This window comes from Oryctolagus cuniculus, chromosome 19 (assembly GCF_051225735.1).
Source record: "Oryctolagus cuniculus isolate XC-2025 breed Fujian yellow rabbit chromosome 19, ASM5122573v1, whole genome shotgun sequence".
Classification (NCBI taxonomy): domain Eukaryota; kingdom Metazoa; phylum Chordata; class Mammalia; order Lagomorpha; family Leporidae; genus Oryctolagus; species Oryctolagus cuniculus.
The window spans coordinates 57,169,921-57,191,442 of record NC_142885.1 but is presented as its reverse complement, the minus strand read 5'-3'; the positions used below and the strand labels follow the sequence as shown (position 1 = coordinate 57,191,442).

The 21,522-nt window shown below is 44.1% G+C and overlaps 1 pseudogene; it reads right to left on the bottom strand.

The window, feature by feature from the left end:
• Positions 1–16,201: 16,201 nt before the first annotated feature.
• On the bottom strand, positions 16,202–17,822 carry LOC100355691 (adenylate kinase 2, mitochondrial pseudogene; annotated as a pseudogene).
• Between the last annotated feature and the right edge of the window lie 3,700 nt (positions 17,823–21,522).

The following is a 21,522-nucleotide window of genomic DNA, read 5'->3' as shown; positions in this document are numbered from 1 at the left end:
AATAAACACACAGAGTAGGGGAAAATCTGAGGCATCCAACAAGCATACACTCCCAGTGGGACACAGTCCCAGCTGCCTTCTTTCAGCTCTTATGTTATATATTAGTATCCTCTTTGCAATCTATTTAGTGTTATGTTTTTCACAGTTTTATGCTTTCTGTTGGTGATTTCACTGCTCAAGATGTTGTTTAATTGTTTTTTTCAAGTGCTGTCTAGTATTTCTAACTGCAAAAAGGCTGTGATGTGTCTTACAGAGATAATATCTGTTAGATAAGATTCATTCAGACACACATCATAGTGCTGTTGGCTGCGAGCTTGAGGTCCATGAGTCATCAACGTGAATTAAAGGTCTTTAAACAGAAATGCACGTAACTGATCAACATGGGTTGATCGGCTGATGGAAAAGCAGCAGCTCACGGGAACCTAACTCCTGTTATTCCACCAGGAGTGCTCATAGTGATTTTATAGCAGTAATGCAGATAATGAGATCAACTGTGCATATACAGCATTCTGTTAGGTACAAAGGATGGGACGATAAACAAAACACAACTTCATCCACACCCCAGGTGACTGAAACCTGCATTACCATCTCAGTCAACATGTGGTGAGAGGTGGGAAGAGACAGAAACACCTGGATAAGATCCCAAGTTCTCCTAGATAGATAATTTTCATTGATATGTCACCCAGTTTATCATGGCCTTTGCTTCTTCATCAGCAGAATCAAGTGTCTACTTGCCTTCCACAGTAGAAAGCTCTGTCCAGGAGACTGAAGTGTGCCCTTGACAGGAACCCAACATGAACAGTGCCCCTGGAGCAATTCAGGGTACTACCTGTGCAACCAAATGCAGAGACCTGCTCATTTCCAGTGACTATGTTGGTGAATTTCAGTGAATATGTTGGTGAGTGTTTCCCTCATCTCTGCTAGCTTGGTTGGGTTGAGCTCTCTCTTCAATGCCCAAGAAGATAATCTGCTTTCCTGTACTGTTGTTGTAGAAAGGTTATGAGCCTGGAAGGTCCCAGACAATGATAAAAGCAGCATAAATAAAGGTTATCTGGGGGAGACCCTTTGTCAAACAGGGAAGACCCTCCTGGCTTCCCTCTGATTTGACTATCAGCTTCCTCTAATTCCAACAGAGTCTGACCTTTGCAGGTTCTCCATTACCGCTTCCATAGAGAGAGGATACACAGTGATTGGAATTCAAGGCTGTCAGAACAGGACAGACAACTGCAAGGAAGTGGTGCTCTCTTTGCATGCTTAGAGACTTTAAATGCACGACCCATGCACTTCTCTGAAGCCAAATGTGACTTCCAAGTCACTTAATTTATGTTCAATTATTTATTCTGCTGTAATGTATTCTCCAGTTACTAATAGATAATTGCATAAGAGGAAATGAAATCCAACATGCAGTGCTAATGCAAGACCATTTTATGGGCAAATTCTAAGGTTGGCAATACTTGCTGAAATGGAACTGAGGTGATTTAGTACAAGGAAAGCAGGGAGAGGGGCCCCTCTTTAATTAGCTCCTTAACTTATTTAATGATGCATCGTGGGTCTTGAAAGCTGTTATTGTTTAAGGGTTTAATGTGCCATACAACCCAGGGAAAGGAGACTGGAACAAAAAAGACAAAAATGTTGACTGAGGACCTTGCTAAGACCTGATCAGCAACCCCTCAGGAAATCCTAGTGATGATTGTTCTGCTTCTTTCTGTCTGTCAGGTATTGGTAAAAAGATCCTTTTGGTAATTTTTTTGGAATTGCCCTTACATGGCTACTTTATAAGCTGAGGCAGGTGCTTGGTCTAGTGGTTGAAACAGTGGTTGGGATGCCCTCATCCCATGCCAGAGTCCCAGTTCAACTCCAAACTGCAGCTTCCTGTTAATGCATACTCTGGAAGACATCAGAAGGTGGATCAAGTAATTGGGTCCTTTCCACCCATATGGGAGATCTGGATTGCATTCTCAGCTCCCAGTTTTCGCCTGGTCCAGCCCCAACCATTGCAGGCATCTGAAGAATGAACCAGAGGAAGGAAGTGCTACTCCCTGCCTTTCTCTCCCTCTCCTCTCTTTCTCCCTTTCTCTCTCTCAAACAAAATATTTTTTTAAAAAGTATACTCTGCAGAGCCAGCACTGTGGTACAGCGGGAAAGGCCGCCATCTGCAGTGCAGGCATCCCATTTGAGCACCAGTTTGAGACCCAGCTGCTCCACTTCCTATCAAGCTCTCTGCTGAAGCCTGGGAAAGCAATGGAAGATGGCCCAGGTCCTTGGGCCCCTGCAGCCATGTGGAAGACTCGGAGGAAGCTCCTGGTTTCTGGCTTCTGGCTTCAGAACAGCGTAGCCCCAGCCATTGCAGCCATCTGGGGAGTAAACCAGCAGATGGAAGACTTTCTCTCTCTCTCTCTCTCTCTCTCTCTCTCTCTCTCCCTCCCTCCCTCTCTGTAACTCTGCCTTTCAAATAAATAAATATATCTTTAAAAAAAAAGTTTACTCTGCCATCTAGCAACTGTGGATTTCTACTTCCTGCCTGAGTCCATTCATAATCAACAGATGATGATTTTTTTCTAATTTTTTCCCCTAAAACTATTCTTCACCTTAGGTTAAAAACCAGAGTCTAAAAGAAATGAGGGAGAAATGTAATCACTTCTCCAAAACAGAACTTACTCTTTAATTCTATATTTCATTGATCGAGGAAAGTAAAGCTTGGTGTCAGTCACTCTGGTGTCCTCCTCACCCTGCAGTTACCTCCAGGCATGCTTGGCATCGCCCGTCAATTCACTGCCACATTGTGTCCAGCCCCTGCTTTGCTGAGTGCAAGTACAGCAGTCACAAGTGTGGATTCTACTAAGCAGCCCCTGGAGCCTCTTCCTCCTCCTCTTCCCTCTGATGGTGTCTCTACTGCCAACAGTGTCTCATTCAATCTATTTTCAGAAGATTGGCTTCTCCATGTATTTTCTCCTCTAATTCAATTTTTGCGCCTTTTGTGGCCTTTCCCACGTGAACCAAACACCAGAGATTATAGCTCAGGGAGTTGAAACATGGGACAGAATGCTGAGATAACCCAAGAAGGTGAGGTGTCAGGACATGTTTGAGCCAGACTTTGGACTAACCAGGGCATCACCCCAGCCAATAGGCCCTTCCTCACAAGGAGGAAACAGTTTTTATTTTCCCAAATCTGAGGTTGAGCGGTGGGGTTTGTTGACTGCGACATGTATCAGCTGAGCAGAGGATGGTGGCTTTTTCCAAGCACATCCTCTTTCCTGATGGGAATCCTACAGTTGTTTATGGAAGTGTGAAATTAACATAGCCATAGCTAGCCATAGCGCTTGAGCAAGTGACTGTTCTCTGCTTCAACATACTCATCTGTAAAGTGGGGGAAATAACCAGACTTTTGTGAAGATTAAATGATTCTATAAATCTAAGGCAGCAAGTAGAGTTCTTTACACTAAATAAGTATTCAGTGGATATTAACCTATTGCTTACTGATGTATCATCATCAATAGCATCCCTAGCACTTCCTGCTTGGAAACCGTTGCTATCCTTACATATCAAGCATTTCCTAAAACAGCAGCACCACTGGAAGGGTATTTCCACTCATTCATTGCTAGAACTTGATGTAAAGGAGAGCTGGCAACATAACACTTCCCTTGTTTGTTCCTCATGAAGGGGAATGATGCTCTTATTGGCTTTCTTCTCCTTGTGGGAAAATACTGAGCAATGAATAAACATTTATTGAGTACATAACTCAATAAATGAATGAAAGTGGGTGGGGAATAACTGCATAAACATCTACAAGATGCTGTAGTCTACTTCGAGTTTCAACATACTATTAACAGTGACAGAAATAACTGTAAGGAGAACCATCAGACCAGACAAACTACTTCCTTTCCCTACTAGAGGAGGTATGGCTTTGGATGGTCAGACATTTGTATTAACTGCCCTCCTTTGTTCTGTGTCTCCCCTGCTGGAAGAGTTAGCCACCTCTGCTAAAGCCTGGAGGGGAGGTGTGTTTGCCTGGAGTGATGACAGCCCTCTATAAACAAAAGTGAAAGTCAGACCATGAAGAACTAGGGTTGCCAGATAAAGTAGTGGAAGCCCAACTAAATGTAAATTTCAATAAACAACAAAGATATTTTAGTATGTCTCAAATACCACATGAGCATCTGTTGTTGGTATTTTGTTTCATTTTGTTTTGTTTAGTTGCTAAATCTGGCAACCCTACAAAGAATGCATGTTTTCCCTACTTGGCATATAAAATGTAGGTAATTCAGGAAATTCTGTTTGGCCAAGTCCGGTCAGAGTTTATCTGGATTATAATGGGATGAAACAATATCACGGTACAATTGCCAGAGGTCGCCCTGAGAAGAAATGAAGTAGCCTCAAGAGTGAATTTATCCATCTATTAAGATTGTACTTTTCATCCCTCCCCGCTCCACTGACACAGGATGTAGGCAGCTAATGTCTGTTTGGGGAGAAAAAGAATTAGTAGAAATGTGGGAAAGATCTGAGATTTTAGAAAACATAAAATCTTTGTGAAAGCTTTTTACAATGTAAGTTTAGACCAAGATAGTATCTGATTCTCGTGGAGAACTTCAGATTTAAATAAAGTTCTCCAAAGATTCTACTCGGTATTACATTTGTACTAATTCCACCATCACAGAACGCCTTAGTATTTTGGATATGGGAGATACATGCTGACTCCATAAAGTCAAGTGCCAAACGCTAGACATATGCTACTCCATCCAGTCCATAGAACAACCCTATGAAACAGAAACTGAGGTTCAAAGAACTGAAAAAAGTTACAGAACACCAATTATTTAAAGATTTATTTATCTGAAGGGCAGAGTTACAGAGTGGAAAAGGAAGAGGGAGAGAGAGAAAAAGAGGTCTTCCATCTGCTGGTTCACTGCCCAAATGACTACAACAGCTAGGGCTGGGCCAGGCCACACGGGTGCAGGGGTCCAAGGACTGTGCCACCTTCTGCTGCTTTCCCAGGCACATTAGCAGGATCGGGGGATGGAGCAGCCAGGGCTTGAACTACTGTCTATATGGGATGCCAGCTTTGCAGGTGGCAGCTTAACTCATAACACCACAACAATGGCCCCTGAAATACCAATTTCTTATCATGTAAAACACTTAATTACCCTAGGATCCAATTACCCACATCTTTGGTTATTGCCCCTAGGGATAAAAACTTAAGTTTGCACAAATGTGGCCTCTACGCAATTGTTTATAGCACTTTTATTCATAATTGTCTCCGAATAGAAATAACCCAAATGTTCTTCAAGTAAACAATGGGATATTACTCAGCATTAAAAAAGAATGAAGTAAAGATAGATACAACAATTTACATAAATCTCAAAGGCATTATTTTAAGCCCCTCAAAAAACAGTTTCAAAATATCACTGATTGGGGCCAGCATTGTGGCGCAGCGGGTTAACGCCCTGGCCTGAAGCGCCGACATCCCGTATGGATGCTGGTTCGAGTCCCGGCTGCTCCACTTCCGATCCAGCTCTCTGCTATAGCCTGGGAAAGCAGCAGAAGATGGCCCAAGTCCTTGGGCCCCTGTACCAGTGTGGGAGACCCAAAGAAGCTCCTGGCTCCTGATAGGCGCAGCTCCAGCCGTTGCAGCCAGTTGGGGGGTGAACCATTGGATGGAAGACCTCTCTCTCTAACTCTTTCAAATAAATAAATGTTTAAAAAATTTAAAAAAAAAAATCACTGATGTTGTCATGGCCAGTGTTATGGCATAGCAGATAAAGTCACTGCCTGCAATGCTGGCATTCCATTTGGTTGCTTGCTCATGTCCCAGCTGCTCCACTTCCAATCCAGCTCCCTGCTAATGGCCTAGGAAAAGCAGCAGAAGATGATCCAAGTGTTTGGGCCCCTGCCACCTATGTGAGAGACCTGGACGAAGCTCTTGGCTTCAGCCTGGCCCAGCCCTGGTTGTTGCAGCCAAAGTGAACCAGCAGATGGACCATCTCTCTCTCTCTCTCTCTTCCTCTCTCTCTGTAACTCTTTCAAATAAAAATAAATAAATATTTTTAAAAGTCTATAAAAATTATTGACTGTGTGATTTAATGTATATGATGTTCTTGAATAGATGAAAATAAACAGACCAGTGGTTGCGAGGGCCCAGGATCAATCTCATAGTGTAATTAAAATTATGGCATTTAGGAATCTTCAGATGTATTCTGTGTTCTGATTGTGGTGCTGGTTACAGCATAGAGCTGCACAAGCACACAAATATCAAGTTTAGTATACAGTAATGTTTAAAATAAAATTAACTTGGGGGGGCCTACATTGTGGCACAGTGGGATAAGCTGCCACCCACTGCACCGGCCTCAAGTATGGGCACGAGTTTGAGTCCCAGCTGCTCAATTTCTAATCCACCTCCCTGCTAATGTACCTAGGAAAGCAACAGGGAATGGCCCAAGTGCTTGGGCCCCTGCATCCATATGAGAGACCTGGAATAAGCTCCTGGCTCCTGGCTTCAGCCTGGCCCAGCCCTGGCTGTTGTGGCCATCTGGGCAGTGAATCAGCAGATGGAAGACAGTATCTCTCTCCCTCTCTCTTTCCATCTCTCTATGTGTAACTCTGACTTTCAAATAAATAAAGCACACCTTAAAAAATAAATTACTTAAATTAAAATACAGGACAAGCAAATCTGAGGACTGGAATCCAAATCTTGATCTCCTCAACCCTATAAAACTACTCTCTAAAGGTGGTTGAAAATGGAAAGGATATGATATATATGTGTACAGTGTGTTAATACATATATACACTATATGTGCGCACACACACATGTGGACTCATAGATCCATGCCCTTACATTGTGAATATGTACAGATACTGAATGTTATATTTGTACATAAATATACATACTTGTATTTATATACATATGACATATATATACAAATGAGAGTTCATCAAAACATCTGTGGAAAATGGCATTAAAAGATAAGTTTATTTCAGTGCAGAGACATTTGGAAATCCATGCATATAACAGAGCTACCAAAAAGTTCATCAAAAATACATTCTGTGAAAAAAAAAGAGATGCAGTCAAAATTTCCACAGGAAGAGTTTGAGTTTTTGGCCTCCAGTGCTCTCTCTGCTTAATTACTCAAATGCCCCTGCCAGCTGGGAGCTCGGTTAATCATCTGTACTAATAAAAAGTCACTGCCAATGGAATCAGTCATGTTTCTGTCCTTCATCTGGGAGACTTTCAAAATCGTTGGCAATGGTTTTCACCTGACCTCCCCCTGAGCCAGGCTCATATGTATTGCCCTGTTTCTTCAGCAGCCCCATGTCCATGGCCAATGATCACCTCAAACTCAATACAGCCTAAACAGAACTGTTGAGATCCTGTCCCCAACATAAAAATGCAGACAGAAAGCTCCAAAAAAATAAGTAGAAGGAAATTTCCTTCCCCATTTCAGTAAATGGCGCCACCAGTTATCCATTCGTTCACACTAAATGTTAACCGTCACCCCGATTCCTCCCATGGCCAATCCACACTCACTGCATAAAAACCATCATCCTCTCTTCAAGGCTCACTTCATTCCTCTCATCCTGGTCCCCATCTCTAACCTGGAAACCATGAGAGCCTTCTCTTTGGCATCCCAGCTCCCACGTTTGCCCTGCTACAAGCCATTCTCTGCAAAATGAACAGGCCCTTTAAATTAAAACTGCGTGGTGCTACTAAAATACTACACTGCTTCCTTTCATTGTCTGCCATAAGATGCATTGCCAGGCCCTCTAGGATTTGACCCCGCCTGTCTCTCTGACCTCATCTATTTTCACTGTCCCTCGCACTCCAGCTTCCAGTGACCTCTGCCTTTTCTATGCAACTAATCTGCCAAACCCACTCCTGCCCTGACACCCCCATCTTTCCTGGACTATTCTCCCCCTGGACCATGGCTACTTTCCCCTTTGCATGGAAGTCTCTCCTTAAATCTGATCTCTTTGCATTAGACTTCTTTGATTGCGGAGCTCAAAGGATTCTCTTTCAAATGAAAACACATCGATCATTCCCATCTGAGACCCCGGTAAGAGAGTATTTCAAAATGTTGATGAAAATATAAAATTAAAAGATAAGTTCATTTTGGTGTAAAAAATGTGAAACATATGGACTTTTTTCATAACATACATTTTCCATGAACTTTTTAAAATACCCTTGTATCTTAATTCATAAAAATAATACTTTGTCCTCCCCTGGAATATGAATTCAGTAAGTATCCGTGCTGCTCTCTGTCTCACTCCATGCCATAGCCTTAGAGCCAAGAACTCTTCCTCAAACCTTGTAGGTGTACAGCAATGTTTGATAAATAGATTGAAAAGGAATCACATGCAATGCTTGCAAAGCCACACTAACTCAGGGGAGGGGACAGGTTTGGCCTAGTGGGTAAGCTGCCAGTTGGGATGCTCATAACCCATACTGGTATGCCTGGGTTTGAGTCTCAGCTCCATTGGATCCCAGCTTCTTGATAATACACTCCCTGGGAGACTGCACATAACGGCCTAAGAGTCCCTACCACCCACACAGGAGACCTGGATGAAGTTCCAAGCTCCTGGTTTCAGCCTGGCCCAGCCTGGCCCAGCCTGGCCATCGCAGGCATTTTTGGGGTAAACCAGTAGATAGGAAATAACTTTCTTTGTGTACGTGTGTGTCTCTCTCAAATAAAGAAGTAAGATTTTTTTTTCACAAAGAAAAGAAAATATAATGGCAGTATCCTTAGAGAAACTCTCAAAGACAGCATAAAGTGGCTGACAGTTTCCAGAGGACATATTTAAAGCAAAAAAAAAAATCTTAAAGCACAAAGATTTCAGTGAAAACCTACAGCCCGAGGGCAAACATGTCCTTCTGTGTGTGTGTGTGCTGAAAATTCTACCCTGCACACCTACTTCACCCCTCAGCCGTTCAGGCCCCTCCTCTCGGGGTAGAGAACGTGGCAGGTATTCAGGAAATAAATTAGTGTGTTTACTGGGCCACATCCCCAGAGACAAACCACTTGTCTCATCAAAGTTACAGCTGTCTCCAAAGCACGGAAAAGCCTCTCCAATCAGCAATTTACATGGGCAAACTTAACATACTGTATGCTGTTGATTTATGGTGACAATTAAGAACATATTACCAAAGTCTATTTCACCATTAACATCCCTGGGGACAAGATAACTTTTAAATCTTCTGGCTGCTCCCTCCCTAAAGGCTTGAATCTTGGCTCAGGATTTAGAAATTATAAATTTAACAAAGAATGAAAACTCAAGAGGAGAGTCTTGAACAGCAAACAATGAGTATAACCAGCACCTCAACTTCTCAGTAAGAGTTACAAGACCTCCCCGCCTGAGGCCCAGGAGTCTTCTATTGTGAAGTTTATAGGCTCTGTCATCTGCTGTTTCAGCTCCAAATGTCAGAGTCTGACCCTTGCACGGGATTCTTTATGGAAGCCAGTGTGCGCCCCTTCAGCAAACCTTGCCTTCTGAGCAACTTCTTGGAGACAGCAAAGTGGCCAGAAGGCAATGGCTGTCCTTTCCAAAGACCAAAACAGGCAGCTGTCGCCTGAGCAACAGACCCTGGACCACATACAATTCTGGGATATATTCAGACTCCCCATGCTCTAGCTTAGAAGAGCTCTGGGGCTGCTTGATTCCGGTTCTAGAGCTGGATTCCCACCTCTGGAGGAGCAGAGTTGCCTTTACAATCACCCAAAGCAGCAAAGGAACATATGCAAAAGTCAGTAACTATCTGGTTACAGATGACGGACAGAGTCAGAGAGCCAATCATATCCAGGTCAAATTTTCCAAAGTTTGGTCCAGAAACCACCCTCATCAGAATCCCCTGGCATGCCCTGAAAGGGAGAAGATCCCCTACACTAGACTTACAGAATCAGAAGCAATGAGGCTACAACTTAGAAATCTGTGCCCTTAACATGCTCTGCAGATTATTCTCACGCACAGCACATCCTAGTAAACTCTGAGCATGTTTTACTGGATAGGTGAACGCCAACCTGAGAGAGCAGGTGGCCTACCCCAGGCAGAGACCTCAGCTGCCACCGGTAAGCACCTAACTTTGCCTTTGGTTATTTTCCTCCGAGAAGGTTACCCACCATCAGGGTCCCACGCAGAAAAATGTAGATGGAATTCCTACAGGAAGTTTACCTCTCTGAAACATTTACCCTTCCTGGGGCCACGCATTAGCATGACACTATTCCTATGCAATCCTGCTGCAGTTCTGAGATGGAATACATATCTACAATGTATTTGGCATTCTACTAATCATTAGAATATTTTTAAAAACTAAAATACTTGAGAAGTAATGAATACAACAGAAGAATTTCAGGTATTATGAGACTGACAGGGGTAATTATTTTTATCCTATTTATTGGCAATGCCACCTTATCCCCTCCCCCACACTCCCCCAAAGGTGATCCTTATACAACTAGGCTCCCAGGAAAATAATCTGGAGACTGCAACCTAGCCCCAAATATGAGTCCAAATTCCCAGTATTGTCTGGTCATGAGGCTTTCAGAGAACAGCATTTTACCAAAGGTGCAACATTCATCAACCACAATGTGCAGTTTGCTCACGTGTATGTGTATGCACGTACACACACACAAATCAGCCTGGAGACAGTATCCTTCTGTTCGAAAATGACTAGAAGAGACCGGTGGCTGAGCGGGTTACAATGTTTCCACATTCCGATCCCCAGAATCTTAACTATAACATTTGAAAAGTCTTGAAAAACATCAGCTATTCTATATGAACACAAGTTCTCAAATAAGACGCATTTTTACAAAATGAATTGGATGTCATATGGCAACAGTGGGACGATGATTTTGAAAACTAACATTTGTTGGGATCTTACTTCCTGCTCAAGTCTTTTATGTGCACTGTGGGTGATTCCTACCACAGGGTTATGGGTTAGGTTATTTTTTATATTCATTTTACAAATAAGAAAACAAAATATTCCAAAATCTTGCCAAGATTATACAGCAGAGACACAGGGAGATGGCTTTGAATTCAGATGTTCTGACTCTAGAGCTAACTTTGGACCAGTAGTACATTAGGCTGGTTCATACATTATGGTCTGGTTCACAACCACTGCCACTATGGCATCAAAGTGGCCTCAGACAACAAATGAATGAATGTGTATAGCTATGTGTCAACAGAACTTTATTTATGGGCACTGACATTTGGATTTCATATAATATTCACAAAGAAATACTATTCTTTGTTTTTTTTTAACTATTTGAGATCCATGTTTTAGAGGGTCTTTGTCAACCATTTCATTGAAAATGCATATTATAAAATACCATGCACAGAATTCAAAAATGTTTCGCAACAAAATAAGCAGCTTTTTGTTCCCTGTCATTTTCACAAACTTTTAAAAGAAATCTTATGTGCATAATAACATAAACAGGGGAATTGCATTCCATCACCTTTGCCATATAACAGCTTCATCAAGGAAATATCACCACTTCCCTCACTTTTGTCACATTCTGTTGGATGCCACAGGTCACAGGTCCTGCCACACTCAAAGGGAGGGGCCTATCCAAGATCTAATACTAGGAGGGCATCTTAGAATTCTGCTTCTACAAAAGATGCTACTGAAACACAGGCCTGAGAGTGGTACCTGGGTCATAGGTTGTCTCTATCTGCAGAGCTTAGAACAATGCCTAGCACCTGGGAAGAATGCATTATCATTTGCCACTATTGTTAGTGAGACAGTTCCAGCCACGTCTTACCCAGCTCAGAGCAGCATGCAATGTCTTTAAGGTGACTTGGGATATGGCCTTACACTGCACAACCACCAGGGATTTCCATGCATCACCTAGAGAGTCTACATTGCTTTGACATATTGGACTCTTTAAGCTGGACCCAATGGCTCTGTATCCTCTCCTCTTCATGATAGAAAGACTTCCATCAGAAGTGGATAAATGACAACTTTTGTCTATAAGCTCTGAGCTTCCTATCCCAAAAAGGCCAATTTGCTTTCATTCAATAAATTCATCTCACAATCTTTTACTGCAAGCCTACTGCATTCAAGTGCTAGGCTTCCTGCTCCTCAGCAAGACTGCTCTGATTCATAACCCCAGACTCTTCTCTCACTTTGCCCATTTTAATTTGGATTCAGTCCCTTTTTCCCGTTCTACGTAAGATTATGTCTATTTGTAAAAGCTCTCTTTCCCTTCCTCTCCTTATCCTATCATTTATATTCCAAGTTTCTCTTTGCCTTCCCTTTCTTGAAACAAATTCTCCAACCAAACACACACACACACACACACACAAAATGTAGAACTTCAGTTGATTGTCTTTGATTTCTTGTTTTTGCTTCCAATCTCTTAGGAATCCTTTCTAAAAGATTTTTCTCTCACCGAAAGATTGAAGTGATTGTCACCATATGATTAGAAATAATACTACAGTGCTATTAATAATGATGATATTAATGACAAGTAGTATTGCTAGAGCTCCTACTGTATTCCAGGATCTATTTTAAGATTGTTGTACACTTAACCCCCACTTTGGAAATCAAGGAACTAAAGCACAGAGAAATTAAGAAACCTGCCTAAGATCACACAGTTCATAAGTGGCATGTGAAATTCATATGGAAGCTAATTCTAAAATCTACTCTTTTAATCTTTATTCTAGCCCACCTTTTCATATGGACTATGGGAACAGATTCCCATATCCAGGAATAAATTTTGAATCCTAATGACAGAGGAGAGTAGTAGGGAAATAAGGGGACTAAGAACACCAAGTCCAACATTGCCCTCTTAAAAATCTGAGTGTGGTCAGTTAGGCGGGCTCTGTCTTTAACAACTCAAAGATCTGTACTCATGCATTCCTTCCACTGAACCACAACAGAATAGTAAAAAGTGTCATCAGTCCAAGTTGAAGCAGGCACGATGAGAGGACAGAGGTGCATCAGCAAGAGCATTTGGGCATGGGTCCTGGCAGAACTCAGTTAAAACCCTGGTCTGAGACCTAATTTCCATGAGTGTTAGGGGATAAGGAGGCCAGCCCCAGTCTTCTCAAAGAAAGCTAAAAAATCATAAGCAGATTCTTGTCCATTTATCAAAACTCGGTGAGGTTCTTTCAAGTTCTAGAAAGTGACCAATAACTTACTTTAATTCTATTCCTTCATTTTTTCAAGATAAAAAATCAGGATGGGGCCGGCACTGTGGCATACAGGGTAAAGCTACCGCCTGTGGTGCCAGCATCCCATACAGACGCCGGCTTGAGTCCCAGCTGCTTCACTTCGGAACCAGCTCTCTGCTGTGGCCTGGGAAAGCAGTGGAAGATGGCCCAAGTCCTTGGCTCCTGCACCCACATGGGAGACCCCGAAGAAGCTCCTGGCTCCTGATCAGCACAGCTCTGACCACTGCAACCAGCATTGAACCAGCAGATGGAAGATCTTTCTCTTTCTCTCTCTGCCTCTCCTTCTCTCTCTGTGTAACTCTTTCAAATAAAATAAATAAATCTTAAAAAAAATCAGGATGTGCAAAATAATATTTATATTTGATCAATCAATATTTTAGTATTAGTGCTCAACATTAGACATTTCACTGTGTATCTTTTTTGAAGAACTAAGTCTGAGGCAGGCATTTGGCCTAGCAGTTAAGTAACTGGTTGAATCCTCGTTCTACAACCAAGTCCAGCTTCATACTAATGTACACCCTGGGAGGCAGCAGGTAATAACTCAAGTAGTTAGGTCCTTGCCATCCAAGTGGGAAATTCAGGTTGAGTTTCCAACTCGTAACTTTGGCCTGGCCCATATAGGCATCTGGGGAGTAAGCCAGTGGATGAGAGCACGCTCTGTATGTGTGTGTGCGCACGCATGCACACCAGTGCACGCACATGCTCTTGCATACCTCTCAAAAAAATAAAAAAACTTAAAGCTTTATGTCTTTTAATTTGTGATATTTTGTGGGAGAGTCCAAGTCATTCATTCAGCAAACAGTTACTTACGGTTTTTGAGGACTGTAATATTGCTAAGCTTCTACATTGAGCCAGGCTCTGCGTTACACTCTTGGTACACAAGGACTTTTCTAGACCAGACCTAGTCTTTAAGCTTCAGGAGCTTGCTCTCTGCTGAGTATTGAGCTATTGCACTCAAACAGTCAATCATTTTTACTCCAGGAATGACAATTTCATATGACTCTACCTAATCAAAGGAAAACACATTAAGTGATTATACAAATGGAAGTACAATTGTAATTTGAGATAGCAGCCATGCAGAAATACACATGTAAGAGTCTATAAGAAGGCCGGCGCCGCGGCTCACTAGGCTAATCCTCCGCCTAGCGGCGCCGGCACACCGGGTTCTAGTCCCGGTCGGGGCTCCGGATTCTGTCCCGGTTGCCCCTCTTCCAGGCCAGCCCTCTGCTGTGGCCAGGGAGTGCAGTGGAGGATGGCCCAGGTGCTTGGGCCCTGCACCCCATGGGAGACCAGGAAAAGCACCTGGCTCCTGGCTCCTGCCATCGGATCAGCGCGGTGCGCCGGCCGCAGCGGCCATTGGAGGGTGAACCAACGGCAAAGGAAGACCTTTCTCTCTGTCTCTCTCTCTCTCACTGTCCACTCTGCCTGTCAAAATAAATAAATAAATAAATAAATAAAAGAGTCTATAAGAATGCCAGCGCTGTGGCTCACTTGGTTAATCCTCCGCATCTGGCACCAGCATCCCATATGGGTGCCAGGTTCTAGTCCCGGTTTCTTCTCTTCCAGTCCAGCTCTCTGCTGTGGCCTGGGAGGGCAGTGGATGATGGCCCACGTGCTTGGGCCCCTACACCCGCATGGGAGACCAGGAAGAAGCACCTGGCTCCTAGCTTCATATCGGCACAGCACCAGCCATAGCAGCCTTTGGGGAGTGAACCAACGGAAGGAGACCTTTCTCTCTGTCTCTCTCTCTCTCTCTCTGTGTGTCTATAACTCTACCCGTCAAATAAAAAAAATTTTTAATTTTTTTTAAAAAAGAGTCTATAAGAACAAGGGAAAGTATAGTTCTGGAGAGAGACTTCTTCTCTACCCCTCTATTGCTTCCCAAGTAGGGCGACTTCCATTCATAAAACAGTTCTGGCCTTCCTCCCCCATCATCAACCAGTGAGTCAGGGAGAGAACTGGAACCAAGCCCTTTCCCTCCTCCTTCTCAGCAGCCAGTCACCAGAGCATTGGCTTTCTTCTGTTTTCCTTTGTTTTGTTATGAAGTGCATGGATCAGAAGGGTCAAGGAAAACCACACTGTCGTGCAGCCATCACCACCATCCACCTCCAGAACTTTGAGACTCTGCGCACACTAAGCAGTAACTCCTCCCTAATGACCAACCCCTGGCAACCCTCATCTACTCTCTGCCTCTATGAACGTAATAACTTTAGACACCTTGTATAAGTGAGATAGTGCAGTATTTGCCCATTTGTAACAGGCTTGTTTCACTTAGCATAATATCCTTCAGATTCATCCCAGTTGTAGCATACATCAGAATTTCCTTCCTGTTTATGTATTCTGTTGTATGTGTATACCACACTTTGAGTTTATCCATTCATCTATCAATGGATACTTAAGTTGCTTCTGTCTTTTGACTTCTGTGAAAAATGCCACCATGAATATGAATATACAGATGTCTACCCAAGCCCTTGCTTTGGGGTGCATGCCCAGAAGTTGCTGGATCATATGATTATTCTTTTCAGTTTCTGGAAGAACCACTGCACTGTTTTATTTTTCATGGATTTATTTATTTGAAAGGCAAGAGTTACAGAGGGAGAAAGGAGGGGGGGTGGAGAGTCCATCTGCTGGTTCACTCTCCAAATGGCTGCAAAGGCCGGGGCTGGGCCAGATCTAAGCCAGGAGCCAGGAGTTCATCCAAGTGTCCCACATGGGTGCAGCAGCCCAAGAACTTGGGCCATCGTTCTGCCACCTTTCCAGGCCCACTACCAGGGAGCTGGATCAGAAGTGGAGCAGCCAGGACTCAAACTAGTGCCCATAAGGGATGCCAGCACTACAGACCATGGCTTAAACCGTTGCACCGACCCCACACTGTTTTCAATAAGGACTACACACTTCCATCTCCACAGCACAAAGTTCCAATTTCCCTATATCTTCAGTGGCATGTGTTAATTTATTTTGCATTTTTATCCTAATTGGTATCAAGTATAATTGTGGCTTTGAGTTACATTTCTCTAATGGCAACAATATTGTGCATCTTTTCATATACTTTTTTTTTACTAATTTTTCATATACTTTATTGACTTAAGGGTCAAACAAGGCAGCATTTGGTCAGTTAAGAAAGGCACTTCATTGAAGACAATTCATCATAGTGCTGTTGAGGGATCCCATTCATAGGATTTGAGGGTGGAAAGGACAGTCTTTGGATGATACAGCGTAGGACACTTGCTCGTTGATTCAAGAAGGACCCTTCACACACCACGGATGAATAAGGCAAGAGTGTAGCATTGAGACGTGTGTTGGGTGGCTGCTGAGAACTTAGCCAGGAGGGCAGGTGGACTGGCAAGATCAGCGGGAGGTCAGAGGGAGGGACCGAGTCCAGCCTCCCTGTGACTCCAGTAAACTTGATTTGCTGAGCTACCACCTGTGTGCACGACCTCCCAGGTCTCTCAGACATGGAGATGGCTTTCTGATCTGATGGTGTGAGGAACCAAGGTCAGTACCCAAAATGCTTCCTGTCCCACGCTACAGGACACACAGATCTCAGTTCAATTTCCTGTATTTGTGGCCTGGCAACGCATGAGGTTCTGAGATAAAAGCTGAGGTCTCAGGGCATGGGCTTTAAAAAATATCACCACCAGTTCAAGTAAATGAAAACCCGATTCCTTTAAAATACAACTGCCTCTCTATTTGTACCCAAACCCTCTCTCTGATCACAGTGTTTTTTTAATTAATCCTCCCCCTTTAAAACGCCCACCTGTGTGTAAAAGAAGCTGCCTCACTACGAGAACGCTGCTGCTCTTCCAAATCCTTGAGCTCCTCACCAGTCCTCCCTCTCCATCCTTCCCCGACCACCCTTCCCCTCTGCCCAGCACCTAAGAGCAGGGATCACGTGGCGGGTGATGAGCAGTGGTGCGGTCCCGCCTGGCCTTCTGTTACTATGATGTGGCTTTGGAGAAGGCTGCGAGGATGCACGCAAACACGACATCCGGGGTCTGGGACGCATCGACGGCAGCGTGGATGTCCCGTTTCCTGTAGTACTCCACAAGCGGGGTGGTCTGAGTGTGGCAGGCCTCCAGGCGGATCTTCAAGGCCTTCTCGTTATCATCTGATCGATGGATCAAGGGTTCTCCAGTGATGTCATCTTTCATGGGTTCCTTTGGGGGATTGAACTCCTCGTGGTAGGAACGTCCACTTGTGGGTGAATCAGCCTTCCTGTGATTCTCCGGATCAGCAGGGAATCTGGGATACTGAATTCAATCATAGAATCAGGCTTCTCTTTCTGCTTCTCCATGAGGTTGTCAAGCATTTCTGCCTGCCTCCAGTGCGAGGGAAGCCATCCAGAAGAAAACCATTCTTGCACGAAGGGGTCTCTGGGTTCTTCTCAATAAGCTCCACGACCATTTCGTCACTCACCAGTTTCCCAGCATCCATAGTTGCCTTTAGCTTTTTTCCCAGCTCTGAGCCAGAAGCTACCATGGCCCCCAGCATGTCCCCAGTGGCCAAATGGCAGACACAGAAATTTTCAGCCAATCTGGGTGCCTGGGTACCTTTGCCAGCCCCGGGCGGCCCCAGCAGCACGGCCCGGATGCCTTTAGGGTACTCGGGTTCGCCTGCTGGCACGCTGGGAGCCATGTCTGCCGAAGTCTCTCACTGCCACAAGCCCCCCATATACTTTTTTTTTTTTTTTTTTTTTTTTTTTTTTTTGACAGGCAGAGTGGACAGTGAGAGAGAGAGACAGAGAGAAAGGTCTTCCTTTGCCGTTGGTTCACCCTCCAATGGCCGCCGCTGCAGCCGGCGCACCGCGCTGATCCTGGCAGGAGCCAGGAGCCAGGTGCTTTTCCTGGTCTCCCATGGGGTGCAGGGCCCAAGCACCTGGGCCATCCTCCACTGCACTCCCTGGCCATAGCAGAGAGCTGGCCTGGAAGAGGGGCAACCGGGACAGAATCCGGCGCCCCAACCGGGACTAGAACCCGGTCTGCCGGCGCCGCAAGGTGGAGGATTAGCCTATTGAGCCACGGCGCCGGCCCCCCCCCATATACTTTTTGATCAAGTACACATCTTCTTTGGAGAAATGTCTGTTCAGATCCATCTCCCATCTTTAAATCAACTTGTCCGTTAGCTTTAGGAGGTAGGAACTCTTTATATATTCTAGAAGTTAATCCCTTATCAGATATCTGATTTGCAAACATTCTCTCCCATACCAAGGGCTGCCTTTTCACTCTGTTGATAGTGTCATTTGATACACAAAAGTGGTTTAGTTTTGATCCAGTCCCATTGAGCTATTTCTTTCTTTTGTTGCTTACACTTTCGGTGTCATATCATGCTTCAGTTTTACAAAGGCAGGCCCACTCTGAGGCATCCTGCTGGGTCTCGTGCAGTCTGTGACAAAGTGTGTGAATATAGTTGCTTCTAGTTTCAGTATCAAGAATCTGAGTTATCCACAGAAATGAGCCGTACTTTTCGACATCAGCTTGTCCAATTTAACACAATGATTCACTTTGAATCACGCCTTGTCTTTTTCTTAATCTTGGGGAGAGTGCTAATTTATGCCCTCCTCCCAATGTCAAGAGCAAGCTGGGAGAATGTGATTTTCAGGATAATATCTGAAGGATGTACAGAAGTTAACTAATTGAAAAGAGAAGGGAAGACATTCAAAGCAGAGGAAAGAGAATATGCAAATATCCTATGATAGAAGTATAATGGGATATGGAAAATGAGAAAAGCCTGAGAGGTGCTGATTAAAGCAAAAGAACAAAAAAGATGGGGGTGAAAACTCAGGTTCCAGCCAGGGGTACAGGCAGAGCCCCACAGCATCAGGATCCTACGGGCATCATGTCTGCCTTCATCTAGAAGGAGTTAAGCCTGTGTATTAGAACCCCCGAAGGTTTTCACCCATTCCTGGGCATGAATAATTTGAATCATCAGATTTCCCCTAGAAGCTGACAATTCCATTCAACAATACAGATAAGCCTGTCTTTTTGCTGCCACCAAAGCCTTAAGTCAGAAATGCTTTAATTGGTTATGAAAACTCTCTTATGTTAAAAATAGGGAAACAAAATCAGGGAAGAAGTAATACCAATTAATCTAACAAAATAGTGTCCTTGGAGTAGGAAGCGTCAGAATTCTCCTCCTCCTGTAATTGTCCAAAAACTGGGGCTGGCACTGTGGCACAGTAGGCTAAATTTCTGCCTGCGGCACTGGCATCCCTTATGGGCACTGGTTCCTGATCCAGCTGCTCCACTTCCAATCCAGCTCTATGCTAATGGCCTGGGAAAGCAGTACCCCTACACCCATGTGGGAGACCCGGAAGAAGCTCCTGGCTCCTAGCTTCAGATCAGCTCAGTTCTGGCCACTGCGGCCATTTGGGGAGTGAACCAGCGGATGGAAGACCTTTCTCTCTGCCTCTCCCTCTCTCTATCTGTAACTCTACCTCTCAAATAAATAAAATACTTTTTAAAATTGTCCAAAAACCAATCTTCTGAAGATTCACTAGACTTTGAAAATGAAAAGGAAGCAAGGGAAACCAGAAGCAAAATCACCCAAAATCTCACTCCCGAAGAGAATCCAACAAGAGTGCCTCTGTTTCTTTGTGTTGGTATCCCCAGATTCAAGGTCCTAGGAAGAATGTTAGTGACTGAACTCAGTTCTAAAGACCACCATCTATCCTCCAGAGACCATGGAAAGAAAACACTGGCGTTTTAACTCCTACAGCAGAAGCAGCAACCGGGCACATCTCCAAGACAGGCTGTAGCTGCTTCCCTGAACACAATAAGGGGAGTTAGACGCTGACCAGGCAAAAAACCATAAACATCCACTACCTACTGTCCTTACTAACACCCTTATAAATATTGGCATGAATGAGGTTTTTCGGTTCAGGTTCCAAAGTGTGGCTTCCAGCCAACCAAGCATAACCAAAGTCCAGGATTCCCATCTAGGTACCTTTAAACTCAACAGAAAGCATCTATGATTTTTATTCTTTAAGAGGACTTTTCCTGGGCTTTAGTCATTCAAGTGCTGTCTTCACAGCTTTCTGCTTTGCTGGTGCACTGCCTGCTCTATTGTTTGCTTAATATTTCCCTTCAAATACATTATTTGTTCTATTTACTTGAGAGACAGAAAATGAGAGAGAGAGAGAAAGAAAGAGAGAAGCACAGAAAGCAAGAGCTCCTATCCACTGGTTCATTCCCTAAATGCCCACAGTGACTAGAGCTGGGTAGGGGTTGGAGCCAGGAGCCAGGCACTCAATCTATGTTTCCCAAGTGGGTGGCAGCAACCCAGTACTTGAGCCATCATTGCTGCCTCCCAAGGTATGCCGAAGCAGGAAACTGGAATCAGAGCCAGGAATCAAACATAAGGGCCAGCATTGTGGCATGGTGGGTAAAACTGCCACCTGCAATGCTGGCATTCCATATGGGCACTGGTTCATGTCCCAACTGCTCCACTTCCAACCCAGCTCCGTTCCTGGGAAAAGCAGTGGAAGACGGCCCAAGTGTTTGGACCCCTGCCACTCAAACAGGAGACCCAGATGAAGCTCCTGGCTCCTGGTTTCAGCCTGGCCAAGCCCAGGTTGTTGCAGCCATCAGGGGAGTGACCAGTGGATTTCCAGAAGTTTCTCCTCTCTTTCTGTAACTCTTATTTTCAAAAAAATAAAATAAATCTTTAAAAAATGGAATCAAACCCAAACACTTCAATATGGGACAAGAGCATCTTATCATAACTACTAGCCCAAATGCCTTATCCTCACCTTTTTATTTGGTGTATTTTTTATATTTCTTAAAATATTTATTTATTTATTTATTTGTAAGGCAGAGTTACAGAGAGGCAGAGAGAGAAGTCTTCCACCCACTGGTTCACTCCCCAAATAGCTGCAATGGCTGAGCTGCGCTGATCTGAAGCCACGAGCCAGGAACTTCTTCTAGGTCTCCGACATGGGTGCAGGTGCCTGAGGATTTGGGCCATCCTCCACTGCTTTCCCAGGCACATTAGCAGGGAGCTGTGTCGGAAGTAGAGTAGCCAGGACTCGAACCAGTGCCCATACGGGATGCTGACCCTGCAGGCAGTGGCTTTACCGACTATGCCACAGCGCTGGCCCCTATTTGATGTATGTTAAACAGAAATTTTATTCATGCTAAGGTTGATGTAGTAGTGATGTTTTGCCTCCTAATAATCATTATAATAAATACTAACTATGAAGGTGTTTGAAGTTTTCCAGGAATTATCCAAAGCATTCTCTGTTCCAGGAGCTGGTACTCTAATGTAAGTCACCCTCTTCTAGTTTCCAATGAAGTCACAGTGATGGGGAATGAACAGTGATTTCCAGAGAGACCTTTTTTTTATTTCTTTACTAGGATTCAGAGTCAGAGGCCT